This window comes from Cottoperca gobio, chromosome 19, assembly GCF_900634415.1.
Source record: "Cottoperca gobio chromosome 19, fCotGob3.1, whole genome shotgun sequence".
Classification (NCBI taxonomy): Eukaryota; Metazoa; Chordata; class Actinopteri; order Perciformes; family Bovichtidae; genus Cottoperca; species Cottoperca gobio.
The window spans coordinates 11498053-11514850 of NC_041373.1; the positions used below are offsets into that span (position 1 = coordinate 11498053).

A 16798-nucleotide genomic window follows, 5' to 3' on the forward strand; every position below is an offset into this window, starting at 1 on the left:
GGGCCACGTTTAGCGATGTGTTGCAGCCTGTTTTTGCAGGGTAAGCAGCTTGTTCTACAGCAGGATGAAGAAATCTTGGACCTTTAGGGGCTAAATTGAAAATGTTTCATTTTGACACTTCCTCAATGCACTCAGGAAAATGGATTTGATACACTTAATCCATTTGGCCAGTTGACCAAATTTCAGAGGCAACATCTATTCAATACACATCAATTTTAGCTTAATAGAGTTAGAGCCAAAAAAAAAAAATGTGTGGATATTTAATATGCAACCTCTCCTTCTTCGTCTTTTTCTTCTAGTCTTGTCATGCATTTTTTAAATTCTGTGCAGCCCTCTGCTCGCAGCAGCCAGACACTGAGCTGATTGTTAAGTTTGATAAAGCTCTGTATTTGTGCGTTGCCGGGTTATTTTTTGTGTATGTAAGCTTTACTTTACTGAGGTAATCATTTGTCATCTAATATTGAATCTGCTTAAATGGACTCATAAATTGCAATCACTTAACTCCCAACTATTAACGTTTAATATTACTTTGCGCAAAAGGTCAGCTGGTAGTGGATCAGGTTCCAGGAACCCAGATAATTCAGCTGCCTTTTTTTATGAGTCTTTTTAAGCTCCGGAAAAATCGGCTGCCAGGCAAACTGACTGTACAGTACTTAACAGCAGCAGCACCGGATACGCAGCCGCTACTGTTTATGTTTTCTATCCTTAGATATTCTTAATGCAGTGTTTAATGTGTGTGTGGTTGGCAGCTTGCAGATAAACCACAGTGGATGCCCTTAAGGCAAACAAAATAGAAGGCTTTCCCCACTGAAAGGTCCAAAGTGCAGTTGTCCACTCTGCACGGCAACAATGGAGCGGTTGTGCAAACGGAGCCATCAGCGGCGCTGGCAAGCCTGGCAAACCAGCTTATCAGGAGGCAGGGTGCACTGCAGTGGGTGGGGGTGGTGGTAAGTGGAGGTTAGAGTGCGTGTGTGCGTGTGTGTGTGTGTGTGTGTGTGTGTGTGTGTGTGTGTGTGTGTGTGTGTGTGTGTGTGTGTGTGTGTGACTTTGTGCACTGTTGAGTGGTACACAACCTCTCAGTTCATTTGGAGGCTGTGTGCTTGCTGCAGAGACACAGCTGGGTAATGCTCCGCGCATGACCCCTTTTGTGTTCACATTTTATTGACAGCTCTGATTGTGAATATATGAGTTTGCGTGTGTGTGTGTGTTTAAGTACGGCATCATGTACGGGCCGCTAACCAACCAAAGTATTACTGGTTCTTTTGTGAGCATCGAATACTCATGTCTGAAATCTAATATCACAGCAAGAAGAAACAAAATATCGTCTTAGTTTTACGCCGTTATATGTTGTAATGATTGAGCGACGCAGCCGATGCCAGTCAAGCTAATGTAAGCGCAACGTCAGCGCTCTGCCTGAACTAACATGATGCTCTATTGAATTGTCATTCCATCTTTTAGCTTAAAAAGTCTCTGTTTGGAGCTTGCTCCTTGTCCATTCGAGTCCATTATAACTGCTCCTTGAAGGAAGAAAGTAGATACTTTTCAGAGCCATCTTTCTGTGACTATATGACACTTAAAATATAGATTTTCAGTGGGGTATTACTTTAACCCTCACACCTGTTATAATACCGAGCAGATGTTAAATGGCTCTACCTGGAAAGGTCCAGTGGATAAGCCTGGCGATAAACATCAAAGTGTCAATATTTACATTACTTTCCATGTCACAGTAATACATTTACTTCCGTCTGCCTTTTCATGTGTAAACTGCCTACGGGAAACACAATGAATCCCCGCTCGTCTCTCAGACTCTGATTCTAAGCAGTGCAGTTTGTTGGTGGCAGATATATTTTTCTTTCTCAGTGCTGTTTGAGGTGTTGGAGGAATGCGTTGTGTGTTCAGAGACTTAACGCACTTGCAAGATAGTCTGTAGTGCTTTCACTGCATTTCCTTTGGGAAACAACACTTGGAGAAAAAAAAAAGGAAGTCTCAAGGTGCCTGTGTTAGGCTTTAGATGTGACTCTGGGTTGGTAAATATTTAGAGAGCAAACATTTTGATACCAGCAGGGATTATAGTTAAGGGAAACATGTTTTTCTAAGAATGTAAATGTCAGCATATTGCAAGGCATAATGCTACATATTTTCTATTTTAATGCCAGTCTCCAAAAAAAACAGCAGTTTAGCAACTCTGGCTTATTTTGATGTAGCTCGCCCACTGAAACTCATTCTCTTTGTTCAAAAACCATCCAATTCATCAGCAGGGATTGTTGCCGCCTACAAACAACCAACATATTTGTTCCGCTGCTCCACCTTGTTGGCTTTGTAGCGAGAAGGTGCCAAGGGTGGGTGTTAAACATGTCAAGTGCTATCTGCCTTATTTACTTGGTCACTGAATATTCATGGCACTTGATACTGGGTGTCAGCCTTCAGCCAGCCGTGCAGGGAACCAGCAGCAGCCTCCACAGTCATTGAACAAGCTCGATCTGTCGACATGCAACTCCTTCCATACTTCCCGGAGATCGTCTTTCACGTCACCGTCACGTCACAATCACGTTTGTTTTCTGATAAGGTGGTGATTCCACCTGAAGCTGACAATCGTATCCTGTTCCAATTTGCGCGGCTTGCAAGGGACGCCATGCTGATTCTCTCTCTGAGACGCTCAGGGACGAGTCAGTGGAGGCACCCCTGCGAAGAAGAGAAGGAAGGCGGAGGGAGGAGAGCGGGTATAACCCCGTGTTCTGCAGTCATGCCCATTTACTCCCCCTGACACCTCCGGGGACACGCTCTGACCTCTGCGGGGATCTCTCTCCCTCTTTACTCTCACTCATGCGTTTCCTCTCTGCTCCGAGGAAACTGCACCAAATTCCTTGTGCATTACAAGAGCTTTCGGGAGGCCCTGGTCGCTGCTCGGCCTCGTCTAGACTGCCGTGACTGCGGTGTGGGGTCAGACTCACTTAGCATGGCTGCGGAGATTGCAGTGGTTGTCTCATTAAATATATGTTTCCTGTGTTAACACGAAAAGCTCATGCTCTTTGTTGTTCCCTGCCTCAGATGAAAGACACCCTCTGCAGGCTGTACTCTTTCAGCGAGTGACACTGTCAGCATGGTCAATGCCGTGGATTCATTATTTGCAGGGTGTTGCAATGAGATTTGGGCAGTGGTGGAAGAAGAATTAAGGTTTTTGTTACTCAAGTAAAAGATGCAGGAGCACTGTGTAAGAAATACTCCATTACAAACTGTATTTAAAGCAATACTTCGCCCATAAAATGATCATTTGTATATTACTAACCCCGTGTTACCTTGAATTTGTGAAGAAAACATGAAATGTGAACGAAGAATCCAAAAACGGAGAAAAGTCTTGATGGATTGAAGTAATTGCAAATTGCCGTGCCCCCCCCCCCCACATTTAAAAACAGCATAACTATATCAAAATCTGCATTCGTATCACACAACTCGTGCAGTATAATCCAAGTCTCATGCATCCAGACATATGCTCACTACGTCCCAAACACATGCATTTTCGTTAAAACCTTACAATTTCAAACACTCCTACATAAACTCATCAACTCGTAATCTCAATCTCATGCATGCAATACAAAAGTTGTCTTTTTACTGGTCCATTAAAATGAATGATAAATAATTTATTAACCATAAATAAAGCCATTAGTTACAACCTACATGAAGTATATATTATTTAAAAGGGGTACTGAGCAAGTTATAGCAGGTCGAAGCGGAGCTCATTTTATAGGCTAACGCTACTAGTTAACGTTAGTTTACGTGATAACAATGCGTCATATGTTTTTAAGATGATCATATGACTTGTAGGCTGTGTAAACTATTAATCTGAAAAGTGACTAGAAAGCGTAGCTTTGCTTTGAGTAAAATGTACAGTATTTCCCTCTGACATATAGTGGATTAAAAGGACTAAGTAGCATATCACTGTAGTCCAGTATTTGACTAAATTTACTTAGTAATTTTCCAGTGCTGGATTTGCAAAAGGATGAGCCGAGCATGTCTGAGTTCAGGCTCTAAGTCCTGACACATGAGTGTTTGGCCACAGTAGAAAGAATTTCATCTCCTATCATCTCCCTGTTGATTAGTATTGATCGGTCGGGCTGAATTGGCCTCTTGAATGGAAGTTGGATCAAATAATCCCTTATTGTTTCCTAAATCCACTGTGAGGGCTGGAGAACGATTGCATCAGTGGCTTTCTGTGCATGCGGCAGCAAGCTGAAACATTTCCTGCGGGGGTTCGCAAAAGAAGGGTTTTCTAGCCTCAGTGTTTTACCTCTTAATGAGACTGGGGGAAAGTTGACCTACCGAGTAATTGTGACAAACATAGCCAAGGGGGAGCTGAGTGTTGCCCTGCCCCCTTTTCACTGTGGTGGTTTAAAAAAAAAAAAAAAAACTCACTGCACCTGCGGTTTGTATAGACATGAATCTTTTCCCAGACAAAACGAGGAATTCACTGCAGCTTGGAAGGATCCCCCCGCGGTGCACGGATGACACGGTCTGCTGTGTAGTTGCCGCCGCCGCCGCCGCTGCTGGTTGGCTTTGGATGGGGGCAGCTTGAGTGTAATGATGAAATGGAAAAGTTCCAGTGCAGTGAACACTTGCACGCAGAAGGTAATTGGAGATTGCCACCAAAGAACTGCTTTCAATTCAGATCCACAGATAGACAGACCGCAAAGTTTGATTATGTTTGCTGTTAGCCAAACTCCTGCTGTCGTCAAGCGAAATGGGACCCTGTTCACACAGGGTTCAAGATGACAAGGTGAGAAGGCAGCAGCTTGGGCTGTTTTATTATAGAAGCAGCATCAACATTATTATTTCATTTTGATTCAATCTCAAGCTTTCACTATTGAGGTGTTTTTCAAAACACAAGGACACGCACAGCAGCCTGCACAAATGGGTTCTGGCATCCTATTCCTAATTTATGAGACCTGAGTGTTGTGTATTAAATGATTGACAGGTTACGGATTGCTTGAGATCCCCACATTAGTGTAGCATTGTTGATCGCTTTGAGAGCAGGTGTTTGAGGCTCAGGTTAGACTCGTTTAATTAAGGAAAGACTGCAGAATGGTGGTTCTTTAGCCACTTCAAGCCTGATTTGACACTGGAGGATCAGCGTGTGTTCAATGGAAAGCAGATGAATGATTGATAAGAGAAGCAAAGCTGCTTCAAGTCCTGCTCCGAGGACATTAATAATGAAGGACACTTTGAGCGCTTCAGATTTCATCACCTTCTCGATTTCGCACTACCATTTTGGTTGTATTTTGTCTTTTAATCTTATGCAGTATTGTTTTTTTTCTATTTTTTACTGATTATTTTATTTGCATTTCATTGTAATATCTAAATTGTTTATTTTTCTTCTTTTTTTTTCTTATTTATGTTATTAAATCCTCTGAAATTCTGGTCTTCTCCTCTGACAGCGAGCAATAACATTATTTCCATCCACCTGTTTTTACAAACGTGAATAAGCTTCAGCTCCACTGCAGAGACGAAACATTAGGCCTGTATGGACCAATGAGGATACATGAGCGTTCCTTATAAATCAAACATAATGCCATATTTCTATTGTTTTTCACATCATTTAAGGTTTGCCTGTGGCTTTTAGTTACATAATCTCATGCACCTTCTTCTGCAATGGTTTGATGATACTCGTCTGGAGAATAAGTGCCAAGAATAAGATCCCCATAATCCAGATATTCACTCATTTTGCCAAATTTGACTGGAAAGTCATTCATATGTAGCCCTAGATTTGGATGGAAACTATTGATACCTTCCGGTTAAGATTTATTTAGCTCATGCTCAGGCTTATTTCGCTCCGCAAGCTTGTGCTCATGGTGGTGCTCAAAGTTTGACTGTTAACTTTTGAGTTATGAGTGCCAGAGGTGCCAAAACACATAAAAGAGGTTGGAAGAGGAAAAAGGAAGATGAGGATATGTTTTTGGCAGTGTTGTTGCTCTGTGAAGCTGCCTCTCCTGTCTGCAGTGTAGATCCTGCTGCTCTGTGTGTGTCTGTCAGGCTCCATGTCATCCTGCCATTGTTCAGGCCAGAAATCAGCACAGACTCCCATTGTTCTACACACAAATCTGCAGCTACAGGCTGTTCAGCCCAGTATCTCTGCTCTCTGTCATGTTTGTAAAATAGAGTGTCATCTCTGCTATGATAAGAGGTCGCCACGGGTTCTGCTACTTCTACTTTCGCTTTGTGGTTTGGAAGTTACATTGACATCGAATCCTTCTTAAACGTACATAATGAGTTGCCGCTCGTTTTGGGCTTTAAATGTCAATGTGGCGAAACATTAGCCTGAGTATTGTCGCAGAGTGGATGCACAAGCGTGTCCTCTCCCTCCACGAATCCTAACCGGCTCTTGACAGTAAAGGAAGACATGCCTCAAAGTGGATCAAAGTAATTCCTCCCTCCCTCTGTCTAAACAGAGCAACATGTTTACACGGTCCAAGTCACAAGCTCAGTCGTTTTTTGAGGAGGAGGAGAGTGACTTGCTCCGGCTCGTGGGAAAGCACTCTGGCTGAAAAGACGTCCTGACATTTGTTTTCCAAACTGTGTTTGTCTGACTTCATGTTCAGGGGCAGCGAGGATCTTCGAGTGTTCACTGGGTTTTCTGTTGCACGGTGGTTGTGTTGATGCAGGCTGACTTCTCTTGTGCAATTTGATTGTATAGCTTCTTTTATGTTGGTTTTACTTTGTGAGGTAACTAACTTAACACTTTCAATTTGCCGCACTCTCTCTTCAGCCTGGTCAGGCTGTGTGTCGCATTCAATGGCAACGCAGCACGGCTCCTTGACAGGCTACAGAAAGTAACCTTTAGTTCAGAGGGAAAAATCGTTTTTCTCAGTAAGACATTCACTCTTGTGCCACATGCACTAGTTGTCCCTGGCAATATCCCCTCCTTACAGTCCTAAAGCGTCCACGCATTGAGCAAAATAAATGATTGTGTTTGAGTTAAATCCTGCAGAGCTGTGCTTGATGCTACTTATTCTACCAGAAGAAAAGCGCAATGTAATACATAGTGTATTTGTTGGAGGCCGTTTTGCTATCTTTCTGTCCAAGGTTGTGGAAGTCTGATCATTTTCTCTATAGATAATGTTATGTGAATGTGAATGGCGGTTCACTGCCTTCCCTGTTGAATCATCAGTGGTTCTTGTGTACCTGTGTGCATAAAACACTTCATTTGGAGTCAAGTTTTCTAAAGCAAAGAAGCAAATATAAGTCCAAAATGTACTTTTAGCTCCGTGTTCCACCAACTCCTGAGAGAAATATCTGTCTGTTTAGCTGCTAAATGCTATAGCACTATTTTCACAAGATAGTCACTAGCTTTGTCTGTGTGCCTTTTGGTGTTGGACAGGTAGTGCACAGTTGGTTTACCAGAGTTTCTTTCGTTGAATACAAGCTGCTTGAGAATGGTGAGACTGAACCAAAACGTTGAGCCGAAAGACACTAAAACACTCTGTAGGGAACTGAAGAGTTGGGTGATAATTCTCTACAGGTTTGACACTACAAGAGACCCACTTCACATATATATATATATATATATATATATATATATATATATATATATATATATATATATATATATATATATATATATATATATATATATATATATATATATATATATATATATGCACACACATGCCATAATTCTTTCATTAATATGCATCTTGTTTCAGTTCCTTAGTTAGTATAATAAAAGATAAGTACATTGATTTTTGTTTTGTATACTAACTGCATAAACGCACAGTGTAGTGTACACAAAGAATGTATGATCACATACTGTATGTTACCGTGCAGTATGGTATATTAGCATGTATGGCATTTGGCTCATGTGTTTATTCTGGGTATTTACATCCTCATAATTCAAGATAAGTGCTATGAACAGCTTGAATGTGAGCCCCATTTGATTGAATTCTTAATTTGTTCTTGATTGATGGCGAGTGCGTAAGAACATATGGCTCTGGTGTCTGTAATGGTCGGCCGGGTTCGGATGCTCCAATGAGCTGCCAGACATTTTTCAGCAGGAGTTGCCATCGCTGTGACATATGAAGTGACCGCAGATGAGATTCACCTGTCTGTTGGTGAGCCCCGAGAAGCAGAGCCTCATCTCCTCTCAAGGCAGGTTGTCACTGCGGCTATTAAGACTAATAGTGGGAGCCTGTGATAAGCACAGTTAGCTGAATTCATGACCCGAGCTGCTGCAGCGGCGAGATCATTTCCACTTGTGTGTTTTTCTGCTGATGCGTTTAATTTTTATCCTGTCCGGTGCTGTGGCACAAGAGGGAAACCAGAGAGTGCCAGAAAGAGAGAGGAACATAGAAAGGAAGTGATGGAGCCCTTGGGTGAAATATTGATTGGTACAATCCGGGGTGAAGGCACTGCGCCAGAGGTACATTATCTCTCGTATGACACAGCACAAATCCATCCCCTTTTTTTTTTGTCGCTGATCGTTTCCTGTTTGAGGCCGACGGTCGTGTTCAAAGCAAATGACATGAATACTACGCTTATAACTTTGGGTAATGCACACACCTTGCTGTGAACACTTCACCGGAACTACTTCTTACTAAAGAAATAGTTCCTATTGCTCCTTTTTAACCAAATATGTGACGAGGAACTGCAGGAAATTAACCCTTTTACACCTTCCTGTTAGAATCTCAATAATAATACAGATTAGGAAATTGGTCCAGATTTTTTAATTATGGCTTTGTGTGAGAGGCATCTTCGCAACATGACAAGAAACCAATGCACAACTGTGATGTTTAATTGGATGTTGTAAAGGAGACCGGCAGAGGTGGAGAGACACTAAAAAAGCCAGACTGCTTGTCTCCAAGTGGCAACGATCTGCTGAGTGTATGGCTATTTATTTCTGCTTTAGCACTAGAGCTGCAAAGAGTCATCTATTAGTCGTCAACTCTTAAATTAAATGCCAACTATTTTGATAATCAAATAATTAGTTGGAGTCATTTTCCTTTCTTTTTTTTGAAGTCAAAATTCTCTGATTCCAGCTTCTTAAATGTGAATATTTTCTGGTTTCTTTGCTCCTCCATGATAGTAAACTGAATATCTTTTAAGTTGTAGACAAAACAAGAAATCTGGGGGAGTCATCTGAAACGGTGATCACCATTTGACCAAACTAACCAATAATCGAGAAAGTAAAAAAATGATTAATCGACAATGAAAATAATCTTTTGTTGCAGCCCTATTTAGCACGTATTGAAATATTTGGCAAATCTACCCCAAAAAGGTTCCTGCAATGGTAGAGGCTGTTTTTTAAATTTTATTTGGGTGAACTGGCCCTTTAAGGCAACATGATTAACTAGATGAGACACTTCTGTACTGTTCCATCTCCTTCCACATGTACTCTACACCTCGCAGTAAAAACCAGCCGGGTTTTCTCTGAGCATCAGATGTTTGCTCCCCTTTCATGCCCCCCCCCCCCCCCTCTCTGCCACCACGTGGCCGGTATTAGCCGATTTCCTAGAGATCACTGGAGGATGCCGTCGAAGCATTTGTGCTCCTCTTTCTCCCTCTTGTTCGCTCTGCGTAGAGTAGCCCGCTTAATGCATTGTAATGGTTGACCATTATTTACGCAGGGGATAAACAAAGAGAAGCGAGGAATTGATGGAGTAATCCACTCTCGTAGTCATTAGGCATTGAGATGGAGGAGCTGGTGGGAGCAGCCTCCTCCTTATGCCTCTCGAGTCGAGCAGCTAATGGAAATGGGACTCATTAAGACACCTTATACTCCGACGCACCCAAGATCATGAGCAATTGCTAATTGATTGTCGTTAGTGCTCTCGCAATGAGACGCTCTGCCTGTTTTCTCATTTGTTATGAACGGCTTTGTTTTCTTCCCCCGTCTCCTTCACTTCATTATTGATGTTGCTGTTTTTCTTTCTCTTTCTCTTCTCCCCGTTGCCTCGAGAGTCCTCTGCAACGGACTCATCTTCACACTGTTTCACCTGGTTAGCTGCAGCAATCACAATCGTGAGGAATAGCACATGGACACTTCTGTGCAAAATCTGAAGTATTTCCTATAATTAGAAGGTACCACTGTTTTAAAAATCAATACCCTAGACCGGTTAATGACTGCATGGAAAACACATGCCATAGGCTGGTTTAAAAGGGCGGATGTAGAACATGTGCTTGTGCCGCCATGGTCATGGTTAAATAGCAGGGAGAGGCAGGTCTCCCTGTGATGCTTTGCTTATTGGCTCTGGAAATTCCTTCCTCTTTCCTCTGGAACCAGCAGATTGTGTTCATCTCAGCCTTTAATCATTTTTTCCCTCCCAATAGTAATGTGATCTCTTTCCCCTCCATGGATTCCTCTGTGTATATGTCCGCTCCCCACCTTTCTTCCCTCTCATTGCTTTTTCTTTTTCCTTATTATGAGAAGGAGGAGGAGGAAAAAGATAAGGGAGGGAGATGAAGAAAAGGAGCTGAAAATGCAAATACAGGACCGTGGTACTTTCTTGTGACAGATCAGGCCTCATTACACCCACCTCTCCTTTGCAATTGGCTCTGGACGATCTCCCCTCTATTTCTCTCGTCTCCATTACATTATGAAGTCTTTCACCTCTTGTAAACCCTCCTCTGCTCCGGGGCCGGTGAAACGGCGAGAACAGCCAGGTGACCGAAGAGAAATCTGTGGCTGTGAGGCACACGGTTTGCTGTGCAGAAGTAGCAGGACAGAGTAGGGGAGACAGGGGGCATCATTTTTATGTCTTTGGTCAGATGGTGCAGCATTTCTTTGCTTTAGCGCTCCGCCAGCAGCCTACACCTCTATCTCCATGTCCCTCGTGGGAGTTGCTACCACCTTCTCGCTCTGATAGGGAAAGACTGGAAACAAAGGAATAAAAACACAGGCTCCCTCTTGGGCTGCTCTCGCTTTTGAAACAAGATATACTATAGAGAGAGGAGGAGGAGGAGGATAAATAATATTGAAGCCATCAATTCATGTAAGACTCACAGAAGCATCAGCTCACTCCTTTTGAAATAGAAAAACACGAGTATTTAAAGGGAAATTCTGCTTTCATACAACTTATTTGAATAGTTTATGCCATCATTGCTTTTAGAAATAGGTAGCCCTCAATAACTCTTAATTGAATGAAATCACAATCCTGTTTACAGACTGACTTCCTGGTTGAACTTCGACCCCTTTGAACTACTTACTGTAGCTGTGCGCTCGCAGCTCTCCTGTAAGGAGTGAGTATTACCGACATTTTGAATGCGCTCACTTTCAACTTTATTGTTGATCTAATTAAACTGTTGACTCGCTTACAGCCTGTCTGATCGTCGGACTGCTCGTTTCTTGCGCTGTTGGCATTTTAAGTAGCAATGTTGCTGCATTCCCAGATCTTAGCGATGATTGCGGCGAGTACAAAACAGTTTCCAAAACTACAAAAAGAAAAACCCAAGTTGTAACAAACCTTTGTAAACTAACCTTAAAAATTATTCTCAATTAAAAGAGAAGCCTTTTTGGGATCTTTTTAATTTAATTGTTTCACTTGTTTACGCGATTCCACAATACAAACAACTGATGCTAGAGGGCAAACACATTGGGAAGTTGTGCACAGCAGGAAGTAAATTACCCACATTTGCATGAATAAGACACATAATTGGTAGTTGCTGTGATGCTGATCTGGTGGCACGCAACATGCATACGGCCGCACTGTTTCGCACTACATTGTGTTTGCCTGTGTGTGTTGTATAGGTTATGTGTATGTGTGTGTGTGTGTGTGTGAGGCTCCACATAATTACTGCAGCGGTGGTTAACAAGGCGCCAGCATTTGTGTTAATCAGTAGAGAGTGAAGACCGGGGAGCTAACTGAGATGGTGTCTCATGCGCTCTAAATGTATCACACTAAAAACCATTATCTCTAAACCTGTAATCATCACTAAAGCACTCATTCACTGCAGTGTATACACTGTGTGTTTATGGCTTTGCCACACAACTACATGTGAGTCTGTCTAATGTTATCATACCATATGAATGTCCTCAGAGACCAGCAGCACGTGTGTGTGGGGGGAAATGTTCAATCCGTCCTCTGCTAAGTTGCATTTCAGTGTAGCACGGTATGTACAGTATATACAGGCATTACCTCACAGCTCTAAATTACACGATTAGGATAATACTCGATAAAGGGCTTTACATCCCCCACTAACCCAAGTTTACATGATTAATTTAATAACTGGGTTTCTCGTGTCTATGGGAAATCGTACTATTAGCAGTGGCACAAAACACAGAATCTTTTTCCTTTTCAATGTTGATTTAGGTGTTCAATTATTAATTGCATCGCTCACTACAGCCGGCCATGCTACACAATCCCAGTAAGCATCAATTAGATGATTCGCAGGTCAAAAGACAGCTAGGATAAAACCACGCAAAAGTTTAGTTACATAAGTGCGATTTCAACGGTGTTACAATGACAATATTTACATGTGTGGTCATGACCTGCTTTACATTTTAATCTACTGTCAAATTGATTTATAGAAATAGTAATTAACATGTTTATGTGTAATGAAATTGATAATTAGTTGCAGCCCGTCTATACACATGTACAGACGGGCATGTACTTTGAAAGATTAATGAGTCGACCTTTAACCTTAATTCCAGTAAAATTACTCAATTAAAGTGTTAACCGAGTGTTTACAGTATGTAAGCACACTTGCTGTGAGTGGAGATGATTGCCATCGTGTTTCGACACAGTGTTGTTTTTATCTTCTCATCTCTATGAAAACCTGCCTCTCTGCAGAAAACCGTTACAAACGACGAGCTTGTCATTCCTACATTTGCTGTTCCAGCGTTCCTCCTTCAAGTGTCTTTGTCGGGTGTCTTTTTTTTTTAAAAGCAGAGATGCGTATCTCTGTTGATCTTAATGTCTTGAGCACATCAACAACAGGAAGCAGTTCGAAAGGAGGCGTCGTGATTTCTGTGCCAATTTAACACCAAGTACAAGTGGAGCACTGGTGAACGGGAGGTCAAAGGTCAGCGATGGTATTTACTGGGTGTGATTTAAAATGGTTCCTTTTCACACATTACTCTGTTTTTGTAAAACTGCTGATCGTTGCTACATATCTGTCAAAGGGTATGTGTTAAAAACAGGAATAATTTGCAGGTCACTTGCAGTCTTTGAGGAAATATCTCCCTACCATTAGTAATGTCACTCAGCAAACAGCATATTCAACACTACTAATGCAAAGTAGCTCTGCATGTTCATGTTGCTGCGCTATTTTATCACCTAAGCTCATTTATCCCTTTTTTCATTGAGGCCAAACCCCCCCCCCCCCTCTTTAATCCTTTTTCCCGTTCCATTTGTTCACATGCTTAATGTCCATGTGCGTTCAGAACCTACTGTATTTACCAGTTAAAATGCAAATGTGGCCCACTGGGAATAATAACTCTAAAGAGCTGGCTGGGTGGACCGACAGCCTGTGGCTCTCAAGAGCCTTTCCCACAGCGTTGAAAGCAGAGCCAGGTGAGAGTTTCTCCCCAGGTGTCCCTCTCCTGCCATTGTCCAGGCTTAGCGGGTGGCGTCCAGCTCCCACCACCCGTCTGACTCACCAGTGGGTTTCATGGCCACTTTACACAGAATGACTGTTATTCATGCAGCCAGTAAAACCCGGTGCTGACTGGGGAGGAATGAGTCTGTCCAGCTCCGGCTGCAGCGACAGCGGGGATTTTGACTCCATGAGGACCCAATTAAACCTGGGAGGGCCTCTCTGAAGGAATAATAACAATGATAAATGCACCTCTGTGGCGGCTTAAGAGAGGCAGGGAGAAATGTTTTATTGTGCTGCCCTGTCTTGACACAATTTACTCCGAGCTTCTGTTGTTTTTGCAGCATCAGGGGGTTTAAAATCTCACCTTGTGAAAGCTTTTTTTTTTTCTTTCTAGGTGAAGTCTATTTTTTTTTTAAAACATCCTGATGACTTTGCTTTATGCAGCATCAAACCCTCTCTGCATGTGCTTTTGGATTGGCTTGAGATGACGTGACTCCCTGCCAAAAGTACAAATAATGTGTGTGTGTGTTTATTTGTGTGTGTTGGAGTTGCACACATGATTAGAGCAGGTGTGTGTGTGTGTGTGTGTGTGTGTGTGTGTGTGTGTGTGTGTGTGTGTGTGTGTGTGTGTGTGTGTGTGTGTGTGTGTGTGTGTGTGTGTGTGTGTGGATGATGAGGACTGGATTTTTTTGAGTGTGTCATTTGACTCAATTTGTCTCTTAGTCGATTTAAAGAAAATGTACCAATTGTGGTAATTTATCAACCATTTAAGTCATTTATCAAGTCAGATATTTGCTGCTTCCAGCTGCTCAAATGTGAAGATTTGCGGCTTTATTTTAAATATATCTTTATAAATTAAATACCTAGACAAAATGAGCAATTTAAAGATTATAATTTGTGCTCTGGGAATTTATGAGGGGGAAATATTTTAACATCTTAATCATGAAAAGCATTATTAACCCTATTGGTGGGGGGGGGGGGTAGGGGGAAACATTAATGCAATTAAAGTGAATAAACGTACAAGCTTTTTTTCAGATCATGTTATGTTAAGTCTTTATTTGGGGTTCACTTGTCACTTGAGACTCAAAGCTTATTTTCCTCAGTTAGGTGGTAATTCAGAGAAAAACTCCATTAATTAGATAACAGGCATCTGTATGTCAGATTTGCACTTTGCCAGCAGTTTGTCAATTACTGCTTGTGGTTTCATACTGCCAGTCAGTCTTTGTCTGGGCGCTTGAGCCTCCTCCTCACCGCGCTGCAGAGTCGTGTTATTGTACTTAAACAAATCAATTCTGTTGCAGTTGAGCTTTTTTTCCTCCATCCTCCGTCATTATGAACTGTTTGCAGTGCAGAGCACATTGATTTTTCACAGCCCTGGAAAAGCTGTTGATGAATAGCACAGAGGTATCTGGGGAGAATCTGGCTTTAAAAAGGAGGCACCCAGCATCCACCCCTCCTCCTCTTCCTCTATCTCGACCCATTGAGCCCCCAGCGCTCCTCCACTTTCTCTTTTCAGAGAGCGGCACTTCCAACAGGGGAGAAATGCTGCCTGAAAAAATCTTCGAATGATTAAAAAAAAGAGGATTAAAAATAAAATAAAAAGTGCAAAGCACAAGGGGGCCGCCTTCTCCTGCTGAATATGAAAATACACCTTGTGGGTAGACAGTTTTTTTATATTTAGAGCATGAGCATTGTCCTGTCAACCAAAGCATGAGCTCAGGAGAAGCTCTGGCTGGGGATAGAAATGACTAGCATGCTGTGTGTCACTACGCTTCGTGAAAACGATGTACTAACAGGAAACAGCTCTGGACTTCAAAGTAGGGGGTAAAGGAAAACAAAAAATGGTATTTGTTCGTTAAACACTCCACACATGTATTCACAAGGCTACAGCAAACACTCTTAAGACATTTGCATTCTTTCTTTCCTTCTACAATTGCAATCAGCTCATTGAAAAGTCGTGGAGTGAACTTTCACAGGGAAAGTTAAAAGAGAAAATTAGTGCAGGACAGGAACAAAGAAAAATGCCAAGACTTTGTTTATGTACTCTGCTGAGAGATTTGCTTCCTTTTTAAGGGGACTATCCTTAACCGGGACCCTTCATTCAAAGAGGGCTCGAGAAGTTGTACTTGTACTTGGACATTTTACTCTCTTATCATCTTTCAACAAAACATCAAAATGTGACTTTACATTTAAAGTTCCCAGTGAAACAGAAGTTAGAGAGTCTTACGCTTCTGTTTAAATCCTTCGCATTTGATGTGACGGTGCACGCTTAGAATTTTTAGCACGCAGAGGAATGCGGCTCCTCCACACGCGTGCCTGGCGCTTAAAGTTGCAGGTTGATGGATGAATGTCATGCTGTTATTGGTAGGTACTGTGTGACGTAAGCTCACGCCATGTTTTGTTTTACAGGAGGAAAAGATGATTGGATTTAGATATAAAAATACAAAGAGGCATGTATTTGTTAAATAGGTGCACAATATGACCGGGGCTCGTGCTCCAAAAGGGTTAAATTGACATTTTACAACATGCAGATGCTGAGGTTAGCCATTTGAGTATTGAAATTATTGCAAATGTACATATTCAAAGTGTTTGCTTATTCTCTCTCAGATGCCAGCACAGGCACGCATTAGTTCTGGAAAGAGAACACATGCTAGAATCCAGCCTATGCTTATTATGCTAGTCATTACAACCTACTCACAATGATTAATTCACGAAGGAAAATTAAGTCTGTGTACTTACTTGCTTGGGCGAACATAGATAAGATAAGATTATAAAACTGTGTGGCCCTTAAGTAAAATGTTGTCTTTATTTTCTGGGAAATTGTGTTTAACCACTAACTGGCTTTATTGTAATGGTTTCTCACACACTCGTTATCACCTTCTGAACTTCACCAATAACTAATGTGGTCATTTTCAAGGGGCTGAATGTCACTGGGCACACGAGCGAGCCCCGCCAGCCCAGGCTAAGTGCAAAGCTATAGTGAAGGCCTCTTTTAATAGGCTTATCTGTCAATCAGGAGTGAATTGTGAATGTGCCATGGCAGTGAGCTTGCTCCGTGGTGGATGTTTATGATACCATACTGATCATCGGTTGCTCTTTTGATTCGTCCTTCATGGGCACGAGAGCGTGAAGGAGCTTATCCGTGCAGGGAAGAAGTGTATCGCGTTAAGCAAGGCGCAGATGGAAGCCACTCGGAGCCCAAAGGAATTTGTGAGAAGCGAAATTATCGAGTGGGCTTGATTTTCAGGAGAAGAAGAAAAAAGAAAATGCAAATGTA

At 42.1% G+C, this 16798-nt stretch overlaps 1 protein-coding gene across 3 annotated transcripts in view; it reads left to right on the forward strand.

Annotated features, from left to right (window-relative positions):
• Nucleotides 1–16798, forward strand: part of LOC115024540 (zinc finger MIZ domain-containing protein 1-like) — a 105823-nt gene that overhangs the window by 11942 nt on the left and 77083 nt on the right. The window lies entirely within an intron of this gene.